Source organism: Neomonachus schauinslandi, chromosome 4, assembly GCF_002201575.2.
Source record: "Neomonachus schauinslandi chromosome 4, ASM220157v2, whole genome shotgun sequence".
In the NCBI taxonomy this organism is placed as follows: Eukaryota; Metazoa; Chordata; class Mammalia; order Carnivora; family Phocidae; genus Neomonachus; species Neomonachus schauinslandi.
In genome coordinates this window covers 102046022-102059711 of record NC_058406.1, presented here as the reverse complement: position 1 = coordinate 102059711, position 13690 = coordinate 102046022, and the positions used below count along the sequence as shown (strand labels likewise).

At 42.1% G+C, this 13690-nt stretch overlaps 1 protein-coding gene across 1 annotated transcript in view; it reads left to right on the top strand.

Annotated features, from left to right (window-relative positions):
• Window positions 1-3066: 3066 nt before the first annotated feature.
• OTUD7B (OTU deubiquitinase 7B) overlaps window positions 3067-13690 on the top strand; it is a 54656-nt gene continuing 44032 nt past the window's right edge. The window contains exon 1 of the mRNA XM_021688062.2: window positions 3067-3303. The gene's annotated coding sequence lies outside the window, so the exon portion shown is untranslated. The remainder of the gene's footprint in view (window positions 3304-13690) is intronic.

The following is a 13690-nucleotide window of genomic DNA, read 5'->3' as shown; positions in this document are numbered from 1 at the left end:
TGAAAAGGAAGTTATTTTGGTTTGGTTTTCTGTTCCACCACAAAAGCATATAAATGCAAACAATTACTGTTTTTTTTTTTTTTCTTTTTTCCTGGTTAGCTGCAAAATAGCTTTCTCTGAACATTTCCCCCCACTCTATCCATTAGCTGGTGTTGAAATAGTCGCTCTTTTAGTTTTTCTGGTGAAATGCAAAGTTTCGTTTTTTTTTTTCTGCTCTAGCTTAAAGTGAAATGAAAGTTCAGGGAAGTCCTTGGAGCATCCCTTCAGATTGCTAAAATGAGTAAACAAAAACAGGCCTTAGGATGGAAGAGAACATAGTACTGAATGACAGATGAGGGTGTGTTGCTGGTACACTGGTAGAATTTTCTGTGCTGCTCTTTCTTTCTTTCTTTCTTTCTTTCTTTCTTTCTTTCTTTCTTTCTTCTTTCTTTCTCCTTTTTTTACTATTCTTTTACCTGGCAGCAAAAAATAATCAGCTGTGTTCTGGCAACTGACAACGACATCAGACAGCTGCTTCTGAACATTCAGCATAGTTACAGCCCAAATGGTTGCAGATCACTACAGAAGAGGTCCCCAGTTTCTAGGCAGAGAAACTGACACATAGGAATAGGAAGGGAGTCACTTAATGGCTTAGGGGCTGGCTGAGCTGGGACCAGAATCCAGGTGGCTTGGCTCCCAGCCTGGCTGACCACACTGCTACCCACATAGCCTGGGCTGACCCAAAACAAGCAGCCCATTGAGCAATTGCACAAACAACAATGAGTGATGGATGGTCAGAGCAAGAAACAGGCACAAAACAACTGCAACCCCATCCCTTCCTGGCCCCTAAATTTCCAGGCAAGCCTGTAAATTTGTGGTTACTTAATTGAGTTTGGCCCAGCTTTCAAATTTGGAAACTTTTTGTGGTCACTGCCAAAAGTAAAAGTCTGCCTTGTAATGAGGGTGGAGAGTGTCTTTGAACTCCGTACCTGGTTCTAATAAGGTGGTGGTAGTGGAGTTAAGACTGGAAAGACACAGTCAACAGATTAGCAAAATCTTGTCCTGGGAGGGCTTTGGTGAAACAAGATAACTTTAGATTTTTTAGGCTCCTCATCTGTGGATCTGTTCTCCTACCTCAGATTTAGCTAGCAAGGGGTGGTTGTGATCAATGGAGTTCAGTTAGAATCAACTTAGATGACCAAGTCTCATTTTACCCTCTTCCTCAAATTTGCCACTGAACAGTAGCCCAAAGTTGCAGTCCCCCGATGCTTGAAGCCCAGGCCAAATGGCTCTGCTTTCCAACTTGTACTTTTGGTTCTGGGTGTGCCTCCTGCAAGGCACTCTGACCTGCTTGGCCTTGGTATGGCCTTAGGCCTAGCCCTAAATCAACTCTCAATCTTGGGTGTCCCCAGGAGATATAGCTGCCTGTCTAGGCAGTTTCCTGTATCAGATGTCCATTTTCTAGTCCTGACCTGGATAATTCCAAAATGTCTACGCTCCACCCTTCCCATTTAGAAACTGAGGACCTTGGGGCACCTGGGTGGCTCAGTCGTTAAGCGTCTGCCTTCGGCTCAGGTCATGATCCCAGGGTCCTGGGATCGAGCCCCGCATCGGGCTCCCTGCTCCTCAGGAAGCCTGCTTCTCCCTCTCCCACTCCCCCTGCTTGTGTTCCTGCTCTCGCTGTGTCTCTCCCTGTCAAATAAATAAATAAATAAAATCTTTAAAACAAACAAACAAAAAAAGAAACTGAGGACCTCAGGAAGTACTGAGGGGAAAAGTTGACTGTGGTACAGTATTTGTTGGGCACAATTTAGACAATAAACATTTTTAATATGCAGATCAGGTGCCACAATGTTAGGAATCTGAATTAAAATTTAGGCTTTCTTGGGGCGCCTGGGTGGCTCAGTCATTAAGAGTCTGCCTTCGGCTCAGGTCATGATCCAGGGTCCTGAGATCGAGCCCCATGTCGGGCTCTCTGCTCACTGGGAAGCCTGCTTCTCCCTCTCCCACTCCCCCTGCTTGTGTTCCCTCTCTCGCTGTCTCTCTGTCAAAATAAATAAATAAAATCTTTAAAAAAAAATTAAATGTAGGATTTCTTTGGTCAGGTTATAGCAGGGGCTGGCCCCATTTTGTGTTTGATTAAATGGCTCTTCTTACTAGAACTAGCCCACATTCTCCTAATTTTTATTTGTTCATTCAATAAATATAGAAGGTCTGCTATATGCTGAAGTTTATGTTCTCATAGCCATAGCCCACTGTTACTCACATAGCACACATGTGAGTTCTGTTTTATATAATATAGTTTCATGTATTTTACTAAAGTGTAAGATCCCTGATGCCTGGAATTATGTCTTATTTATTTCTGTGTCACCAGTATCAATGAGCACAGTACCTTGCACATAGTAGGGACTCAATAAATATTTGAATTGAATTATGCTGTAATGCTGTTAAAAGGCATTAATAAAAACAGCGATACTTAACTTTTTTCGATTGGGCTAAGGCAGACATGTCATCATTATGCAAGTAAATATTGAGTGTTAACAGAGAAGGGTATGTTCACTTCATGAGTGACGTTAGAAGACTGCAAAACTGGTGGAGACTCGGTCTGGGATAAGCATTGTTAATTTTCCTTTGGTCAGTCTAGAATGACCGCGAAGAGTAACTAGAATTTCAGTCTTCTCATTCCAAAGTATTTTCACCCCTCACTTTTCCAGAATTACCCGCCTTTTTCTGCTTCTTCCCAAAGGGCTATAGCCAACTGACTCTACCTCAAAGTCTCAAGAGCCCCCTCTGTACCCCTCCAGCTTCGGTTCAAGAACTCTCCAGATCAGAGGCCTTAAGAACACTGGCCAGGAAAACACGGGGTCACGCGCGGGGCAGGCGCCAAACCGGCCGCAGCCAGGGGAGCGGCGCTAAAGGCGGGGCTCCTACGGGGCGGGGCGGGGCGGGGCCGGCAGGAGGAGGCCTGGGGGGGCGGCTTAGGTGTCACCACCAACCCGCTCCGGCCGGAAACTGGCGCTAGTTTCCGGCCGGACGGCCGAAAGCCACCGATCCTGAACCAGCCGCCTGAGTCGGAGTGGCGACGGGGTGTGGAGCAGGCAAAAAGCCACTGGGGGAGGCCAGTCGTGATCAGTGCCTTCTGGCTCCAGCTCCTGATCCTGTGCGGAGCAACAGCCGCGGTCGCAGTCTCCGCCACCGCCTCCGCCTCCATCGTCGTCGGGGGAGGGGCCAGCCGGACCCCGGGGTCACAGCCGAGGAATGAGGAGAGGCGGCCGGGCCCCGCGCTCCGCCCCGGCCTAGGGCCTTGCCCCGGGAGCCGCGAGGGTAACGGAGCCCCCTGCCCTGTCACCCTCCCCCCGTCTGCTCCCGTCCCTCCCGCCTTTTCAGACTCCCAAACTCTGACCCTCTGATCTCCACTGTCCCCCTTCTCCTTTCTGATTATATTTCTCCCAGAGCCGCTGCCTCCCGGCACCCCCTCCACGCCCCGACTGTGCCTTGCTTCGTCCCGACCTTTTCCCCGTTACTCCTCCCTTTCACCTGCGTCCCGCGTTCCTAGCCCCCACCCCCGTTCCCCGCCTCCCTTCCTGAGCTGTGCTGGGCAGTTTGGACGGTCCCCCCCTTGTCAGCGAGACTTTCGGGGAGGGGTGGTGGAGTTTTAAGGTGGTTCAGAGTGCAGGCTACCCCCCGCCCGTCCTACCCCCATAGTAGGATAAAGTTCATTGTAAAGTCTCAGTATAAAAGTACAACGAAAAGAAAACAAGTTTGTTCTCCCCTATAGGTAGCCAAACTGAGGTGCGCCCAGTAATGGAGGAAGGGAGCGAAAAAGTGTGTGTGTGTGTGTGAGAGAGAGAGAGAGATTGATTCTAGGGCAGGCTTATGAACTTTAGAAAAAAGAAAAGTTGCCATGAGCCGATGGAAACTTTAGAAGCTGCTGATGAGTAAGCCGGGGTCTGCGTGATCTCACTCCTCTTCTCATAATTACTAGGTTAACGGTGTGGCTCCGGTCGGGATGGAATGGGATTTGTTTACTGGGCCGGCGTATTTTTAGCTTGTCGGCTCACAGGGACCAGAGCTCTGAGTCTCTCTGAGTCTCCCTGAGTCTTTTTCCGTCTCCCTCCCCCACTCCCTCCCTCTCGTCTAGGTAGTCTGTCTAACCTAGGCGGTTCCTCTGGGCACAATACAGATACAGAAATTAAGTTGAAAGAAGTGGACTGGTGAAATTTTATGTAAAAGAGTCTCCCCCACACTTTTCAGGGGGGTTCCTTTTCATAAATGCAAAAGCAAGAATTAGCAGGACTTTGACTTTTTTTTCCCTCATATTTTTATAACCGTGTAAAATGTTTTTGAGAACAACCAGAAGCTGGTAATTTTTCAGTCTTTGGCTTGTCATACTGTATATTTAGGAGGTCCTTGAGGAGGTTGGATCCCTTTGTCTTTCAGAATCTATTTCTAAGGTAGAAAAGGACAAGAAGAGGTAGTGGTAAGGCTAGTCCAAAAAGATAGATAGCAAATCCCAGAATTTTGAAAAACATTTAGAAAATTTCTTTCCTAGTGAACGAGACTGCATTCCTGTTGGGGGTGGAGAAGACAGCAGGAACTTATGCTGGGTGACTAGGGATACTCAGACTTCTAATTAACCATTTGCTGTGCATAATTTACAAATGAATACATTATAGGCAAACAATTATACTCTTTGTCCTCATTGTTCTTCTGAACAGTTCTTTTAAAGTTTAGGAGCCAACCTGCTGTGCTAGTCTATTGATATTTTGAAGGCTGAACAGCACTGTAAAATAAATGAAATTGATGTTGCTCATCTGGAGTGTGAATACCAGTCTTGTTCTAATTTCCACTAGCTACCCCGCATGCCGCAGAGCACCTCCCTGAGTAAGTGGCCAGTTACTATGTACTTAGTGATCGCAAATGAATACAAATGTTAGCTCATGCTAGGAATAATTGAGAAGGTAAATATGCTGAAAAGATCTTCCAAAACTGAAATAGATTATTTTTCAATTTTTTTCCATTTTGGATTATCAGCACCCTTCTGCTGATGATTATCCATTAACATGAATAATTTAGAATTGAACAGAAATCCACTTTGGGCATTAAGCATCCAAACAGGAAGGAAAGATGGAAGGAAGATAATTTCCAAACTATTACTAATTTTTTGTTTTTGCCTGACTTGACTTATCCCTTTCATTTAATGCCAGAGACTCCTTTGTGGAAAAAAAATGTAAACCTTTGCCAGGGAAATGGCTGTCTGCTGACTTGTATAAGGCAGGCTGAACAGTAATGAATGGTAATTGTTAGTTGGACTTGGTGGAGTTAGGTCACCAACAACTTGGAAATATTCCTGAAGCTTTACTTCCTTAATCTCCTACTTCTGGGGACCCCTGTTGAAAAAAGATTTAATTTGGAGGGTAAAACCAAATTTTTAAAAATCAGAAACGCCTTCCCAGAGTCTGTTGACTATTAATAATTGTTTTAATTTGTGTGTCGGTTGATGCCAATATTAGTGATGTCTGGGAAATTCTATTTATATCAATGAGATAAATTAAGGAAGATTTCAGAATCAGCAAAATTGGAGGCTGTGGATTAGAGTCATAAAGAGGCATGAGCTATGGAGTTAAATAGAACTTGGTTCAAATCTTGATTATGGCATTTACTATGTGACCTTGGACAATTTACTTCTCCATCCTTATTTATAAAATATGTATGAGCATCCAAGCAAATGAAGTAGTTATTCTTTGTTAGGAGTATAAGAAAAGAAAAGAGCTTCCAGGCAGAAAATGTATTTATTTCTATTTATATCACCTTCCCCTACATTCATTATTTGGTGCCTGGTGGGGTGGGAATTGAAGCAGTTGAATAAGTAAGAATAAGCCTACAGCAGCCTAATAGTCTAGCACTATTCCTATTTCTCAGAAGGGGTTGTTTGGGGTTTGAGATTCAATATATGTGACCAAGTAAATCATGATGGAGTAACAGTATTAAAAATAAAATTTCAGATTGTTATGGGGGCACTGAGGGCCAGTTGTAAAGTTTTCGAGCTTCTCAAGGATGCTTAAGCATGCTAGGATCCTGGCAGATCCTTGTGAGGCTCCTTGTAAGGAGTACCTCCTCTTTGACCCCAGACATTCATCCCATTAAGGGAAGATCCTGAGACAGTGCTTTGAAGTGTGGCTTCAGCAGTGTCTTCCCTGTGGAAACTTAGGAGCTGTGAAATCTTCTCAACAGCCCCTGATAAATTCAGATAATTAAAATCTGTATAACTGGAATATGGATGCAGGGCAGTTTTATGAATGCCTAAATTCAGTTGATTTTTTAATATGATAGAATCAAGTTTTCTTGTCTTTTTTTTTTTTTTAAGATTCACGCACGTATTTATTTGAGAGAGAGAGTGCGAGCATGAGTGGGAGTGGCAGGGGGAGAGGGAGAGAGAATCTCAAGCTGACTCCACGCTGAGCACAGAGCCTGATGCGGGGCTCGATCTCACAACCCTGATATCATGACCCGAGCTGAAACCAAGAGTCAGATGGTCAACTGACTGAGCTACCCAGGCGCCCCTGTTTTTGTTTTTTTTAAAGTAAGGAATCCTTGCTGAATAATGATTGAACACTCTTGCCGATGAAGCTGTCTCCAAGCTCCAGTGACAGGCTTTGGAAAGATAGAAAAGATATAAAAACAAGTGTCCTTGCTCTTGGGACAGGGGTAGGGTTGTGGAAGGTGGTGTATATAAATGGGAAGGCACACTGTTATAAGCTTTAACATTAGGACACAGCATATAAACAAAACCAGGTTCAGTGGGCTACAAATGGAATATGTAAAGGCTAGGAAACTTGGGAAGTAACGGAGTCTGTGAAATTAATTAGGGAAGACTTCTGAATCAGCACAATTTGAAATGGACTTGGAGGCTGTGGATTAGAGTCATAAAGAGGCATGGCCAATGGAGTTAGGTAGAACTTGGTTAAGTCTCGACTATGTGATTTGGACAATTTACTTGTCCATCCTTATCTATGAAATATGTGTGAGCATTCAAGTAAATGAAATAGCTATTCTGTGTTAAGAGTAAAAGAAAATATAACATCTTCAGGCAGAAAGTATGGAATGTACAGTGTGCAGTGATGGTATGAATGACTAAGTTGTGTTTGTTGGGGGAATAAATGAGAGGGACTGGAGAGAATGTGGGTGGTCAAGTCATGGGTAGAACAGGCAAGAGGGTGGAGGGGACTCAGAGGCCAGACTCTGTTGGGTGTTGATGGAAGGGTCAATAGAGTCATTGTAGATCCTTGAACAAAGGATGGATTTAATGAGAAGTATTGAGCCTGCTGGTCCAGGAACTCAGGGGCAAGGAGTCAGGCAGGCACCGGTATACTGTAACTCTTTGGTTTCTCTTCTGGACCATCTTGGCCTAAAGGGATCACCCAGGAGACATAGGATTCCTTGTAGAAGTTTTTGTATTCACACACCTTACTCACCTTACTCACTATGCTGAGCTCTGTTTGTGTCTGTCTCACATAGCCTGTGGGCTGTGGCTGGATTATCCTCAAGAACTTAATGGTAAGGACAGTATCATGTTTTAAGTGCATTTACCTTTCAGTTATCTCTGGTATTGTAGGGTATAGTAGTATAAGTAATTCAGAATTTAGTATTTTTTTTTTTTTTAAAGATTTTATTTATTTATTTGAGACAGAGAGAATGAGATACAGAGAGCATGAGAGGGAGGAGGGTCAGAGGGAGAAGCAGACTCCCTGCTGAGCAGGGAGCCCGATGCGGGACTCGATCCAGGGACTCCAGGATCATGACCTGAGCCGAAGGCAGTCGCTTAACCAACTGAGCCACCCAGGCGCCCTCAGAATTTAGTATTAAAATTTCTTGGTTTGAAAATGCATCATTTTTTTAAGCCAGATTTATTTTAATGTTTTGAGGATCGTACTGATGTTGAAATGAATTTGCATTTCTAAGCCTATATTACCTGGTGGTGAGGAGGGTATACTGTTGGCGAAGAACAGTCAAACTTGGTTTAAAGATTATGCCTCAGAAATCCTGTAAATTGGATAATCCATTTATGGATAATTAAGGCTGGATTATATGAGGATGTTAATGAAGACCAGTTTCTTTTCAAAATCTGTACAGGTCCAATGTGGCCACTTGGGCTGTTTGCCTTATGCCTAAGTGATTTATAGATGATGCCTATGTTGTAGTTAGAATGAGTCTTTACTCACAGTATCTGGAGGAATCCTATTGTGTTATGTTGCATTGTTGAAGATGAAGGTGGCTTTTTCAGAGGACTTGGGCTTTGTAGAGGCTCTTCCAGATAGTAGCTCTGCTAAAAAACTGTCAGGTTTTTTTCCTCCTGAACTAAAGTTGTTTGAAAATATGGCCAGTTAAAAAAAAAAAAAAAAAGGAATGGGGAGCAGTGTTCACATTTAATAAACAAAGGATCACATGCTTGTTCTTCCAACCTTGTTCTTTCAGTTGACTTGTTTTCCTTCATCCCTGCCTACCCCCTACCTTCTCACAGTCATTACCAAACTATGTGCTTATGATGTCATGAGCACAGGATTATTATTTACCTCTTGAGTCAGGAGATTGTAGTATTTTTGAGTGGAAATCAGAGGTGGAAGTCAGGAATCTTAATTTATACAGTTTAGTTCAGGGTAATTTTCAACTGTGTTTTTTAGGATTATGTCTTATCTTTTTATTTCTCTAAGAAATAGTTTTGGATAGGAAAAATTACTATATTATTTTTGGTGACCTGCTTTGAGTTCAGTTTTATGCTAGGTACTGTGAGGACTAGGAAAAATGATGATTTTGTGCCCTTGAAGAGTTTACTGTCTAGTTGGGAGTAAGGAGTATGGGAAGGAGTGAATACCCATTGAACCTCTATTATGCCAGACAAATAAAACAAAGAAAATGAGAAATTATATTATTGATTGCATAGTATAGACTTCATACCATATGTATTTGGGGAGAAAAGCACTCAGGTAGTTATGAATGCTATCACAAAGGAATTGTAACTTATTCCAGATCTGAAAAAAATAAAATTGTATCAGGTACAAGGGGTGAAGATGAAGCAAATAGCAACAACAACAAAATCATTTCATTTTGGAGCTGAGAGCGATCAAGCAAAAGCCTGGACCAGGCTTGGGTGTTCTTGGGGCAGTGATGAGACTGACCTGAGTAGCAGTGAATAGTAGCGGAAGAGGTGGTTTGGTTGGTTTGGAGCTGTTTTAGAGGGGTCTTAAGAGGCAGGCTTATAAGTTGAGATTTTAAATGATAGAAAATAGTGAACCACTGTGAATTTTTGAGGAGGATAGTAATATATGATAGTAGGAAACAGGTGGGCCGGGAGGGAAGGGGGATTGGCTCCTGGGGTGTATGAGGTGATGAGACCTGAGCTAGAGTTGTTGGGGGGTGGGTGGGATAAGGAGAGAAAGAGGGGGAAAAAAAGATTTTGAAGGAAAAATGAAAGTCAGTGAAGACTGGATGTAGCAGATGAAGGAGAGTGATCCATCAAGTATGACTATGACATTGTAAGCTTGGGTTTCTGAGACACTGAGATAAGGAAGTTAGGAAGGTTTCCTCATTTTTTAGAGGAATTTGATGAGTTCAGTTTGAGAGGTATTGGATATGAAGTGGGAATGAAACGCCCAAGAGAATGAAGTGGGAATGAAATGCCCAAGAGAAACTGATCCATTTGTCAGAGATGAACCTGAAGCTGGTAGAGAGTAGAGGCAGAGGTTAATACTTTTGGAAGTGTGGTTTTGTGGTTCATCAGCATGGATGTGGTCGCTGTAGCCAAGGGAATGAATAAGCTCTCTGAAGATTAGCGTTTAGGGAAAGAGCAAAAGGCTGGAGATAGTGGTAGTGATAAACACTATTCTGTACTCTTCAGGCCATCTTAATTGACTTCTTCCTTATCCTTTCTTGTTTTCTGTTCCTTTCCTCCCAATGCCAGCAAACATCCCTTGAATGTCTCTTACCTTGTAAGCACTGTTTTAGGCACTGAGGAAACAGATGAGTCAGACAAGGTTTCTACCTGCAAGGAGTTACGGGTCCAGGGGGAGGAGACAGATGCATAAATATATAGATGTCATGAAGTGTGGTAATTGTTGCCATAGAAGAATGTAGGGGGGATAGTAGGGGCCTAACGGTCAGTTCTGCCTTGGGCATGCAGAGGTTGGAAAGTGCCTCCCAGAGGAGATGACATTTGAGATGAGTCTTGAAAGATGAGTTAAGGGTGTACCCTACAGAAGATAGGGAGAAGTACACTCCAGGCTGAGAAAACAACATGAACAAAAGCTTAAAGGAACGAAACAGCCCGACTTCTTCAGGTAACTTTTAAGTAATGATTGTGGCTGAAGGACAGGGTTGGAGGGCAGGGATGAGGCTGGAGAAGTAGGTAAGGCTGATCATGCACAGCTTTAGTTTGTGCTGCAGTATGATGAGCATTTCAGAGTTTTTAAGCATGGGGGGGTGTAAATTTCACGTTGTAGAAAGATTATTTTGTCAGTGGTGTAGGGGGGTTACATTGGAGAAGAACAGAGCAAAAGGCTTTTTAAAATACCTTTATTATGCTTAACGGTAACGCATTTCTTATTAAGTGATCGTGTTTGTAGACTCATGGAATCAGAGAACTACAGGGACTGTTTCTTAGTCTCCCATTCATTTTCAAAGGGCATACCTGAGATTTACTCAGGATCACAGAAGTAGTTTTGTGATAGCTTCGTCTGGAATTCAATCTCCAGTGGCTATAATGTGGTTGGAGGTTAATAAATGTCATTTCACCTCTCTGATTCTCTCAAGTCCCATTCCAGTGTTTGTTACATTCTGCCACACTGCATTGTGCTAGAAGACATTGCCTCCCATTGTCGTTTTTTACCAGTCCGAAGTGAACAGTGGCATTTTCCCAGGTCTGACTGAGGAAGATCTGCCCTGAGAGTACCTCAGGGAATAGGGACTTCTGACCTGAGGCAGTTGGGTGCCCTGGAGTGGAGTGAATAGGATGTTAGGATTATTCATCTGAGGTAATGATGCAGTTGTAGAAGAATGTCAAGGTATTTGTTTTACTGAGTGTGCAGATGTAATTATCTCTCTTGCTAAATTCCCTTCAAGTTCTTTTCTTTTAAACTTAATTTTAAATTGTGCCAATGAAACTTTGGTAGAAGAAATAGGCTTGGATAAATTGGTTACCCACAAAAAGGATATTTATCTAAAAAGACCAGATTTATCATTACACTTGTATTCTAAAGCTTCCTTTCCTGTGTTTTTAATTTTACTGGGTTTTTATAATTTTTTTTTTTTTTAATTTTTTTAAAGCAAGCTCTAGGCCCAACGTGGGGCTTGAACTCATGACATCTAGATCAAGAGTTGCATGCTCTACTGACTGAGCCAGGCAGGCGCCCCTTCATTGGGTTTTTGTGAAGGGAAATTGTTTGGGTTTAAAGTGCTAACTGAGAGTTTGGGTTTTGTGTTTTAGTCATTTTGCTGGAGAAGAACAGGACAGGTTAGGAGGATATCTTAAGAGGTTCTTAGACTCCCCTGGGGAAAGTTGGGACACAAGGGGATGTGGAAGGATGGGTACCTTCCATTGATAAGTCTTCCTCAAAACTTAACTGAGTTGTGATTTCTTTACTCTTTTCTCTGGGTTCTGTCCACGTCTTCTCCAGAGACGGGCCTTGGTTTGGAAACTGTCCACTTTAGCAGAATTGCCAATTTTTAATTCTTTGTCAAGTGGGCAAGGGTACATTTTGTTTTTGTTTGTGAGTGTTTGGGGGAGAGTGGGGGAGAGAGGAGGCATAGCATAACTACTCACAGTGAGTCTTTATCTGAATTCCTATGTAACTGGAAGTTTCCTTGCCTTTTTTGAGGGGGAGATGACTTGGTTACACTGGCATTTATGTTGTGTGGGATCGTGGTCGTCACTCCCCTCGGATATCTGATTTAAGATGGCAGTAAAAACTTGCTTCTTGTCCTTATCTGTCAGCCTTCACCCCACCCTATTCCTGAGTGCCTTCTGTGCACTCTCTGAGGGATATGAAGAATCCTGTTCAGTTGAGAGCTGAACTAATCAAGTGTTCCCTGAAAGTTTAGGGAAACTGTCTAGCTCCTGACTATTATTTTTGGGTTAATGATTCCACTGTTTTTCCAGTCACCTGGCCCTTTCTTAATCTTAAAATTTTGAATAATGAGATACTTTGAATATTTAGAAAAGTCCAGGGCAAAAAAATCCAAGACATTTTTAAGTCCATAACCCAAATTTAATGGATGTTAACATTTTGTCATATTTGTCTTAGATCTCTTATTCTGTTTAAGATATAATGTTAGATACAGCAAAGTCCTACCTGCGTCCTTTCCCCTTTCCTCTTGGGAAATGACTACTGGCCTGATTTGCTATCTATCATTCAGTTTCATGTTTTATACATATTATATATACACAAACAACGTATAGTTTTGGAAATCTTACATAAATAGAATTGTACTGTATGTATCCTTTTGCAATTTTTTCCTCAACATTGTTTTTCAGATGTGTCTACATGTAGATCTAATTCACTTAATCATCTAATCTTTAAGCCTCTTACCTCTATTGCCCTTTTCACTTGTCCTGTTAAAAAATATCCTACCTGTTAAAGTCCCGGTTTAAGCCATATTTTCCACAAAAACTTTCCTGATTCTTTTTTACCTCCAATAGGGTATGATCTTTCCCACTTCTGAATTCTCCTATCATTTTATTCATACTTGTCTGGTCGTAGTTGTGTATTTTTGTATTTTTGTTTATTTGTGCCCTTGGCATGCCATTTCTACTACACTATGAGCTCCTTGACAGCAGAGAAGTTTCTTTTATCTTCGTGTCTCTCCTGGGGCTTGCCACAGTAACTTATACATGGTAGGCATAGTGACTAAATGGTTAATTAATGAATTAAAAAATAAAAATCCTTTGCATTGATGACCTGTTAGTTTAATTATGAGCATGATAGTGGCCCCATGAAAATAGAGCTTATAAAGAAACCTCAGCAATGAAAATTAAATAAAATGCACATAATTGGCAAGAGTAGTCAAGACTAACTTCCTGCAGGAGATGAGCAAACATTCCCTGAGAAATGAAATGGGAATTGATCAGTGATATCATCCAGTGAGGAAACTCCTGGGAATTGATCGTGATGGCATTGGTGAGACAGTGTGCTCCTGTGGCCAGACTCATTTCACTAGCTATCAGATTCTGCTGTTGTCATCAAGGTCTTGACACCCTCACTGGAGATGAGATACCGGCATTGAGAAAAAGCAGCCTCTCTGTTCACTTCATAAACACTGCTGAGAACCAGGAATTCTTTGGCCCCTAAAGAAGAAAGCCTAATATACATATTTGTACATTTGTATGTATGTATGTACATATACTTTTAACACTTGCCTTTTTTATTGAAACCAGATTGTATCTCAGCAGAATATTTTGAAGCTTTTAATTCTAGAAGGTAGAGTCCCAATATAACATCATTCTGGCCTCACAGAAGCTCTTCCCTCTCCTGCCAAGTAGAAATTAAATATTAAGTGGAACTATATGAAATTGCAATTTTGTAGGTAAAAGCAGTCAAATATTGGCAGTTTTGTATGGTTAAACCTTATACGTCCAGTCTTGATTTTCTCTTGGCATTCTGTAGAACATTATCATGAGCTTTTTGAAGTGGATAATCCCAAATCCATTTATAATTCTAAA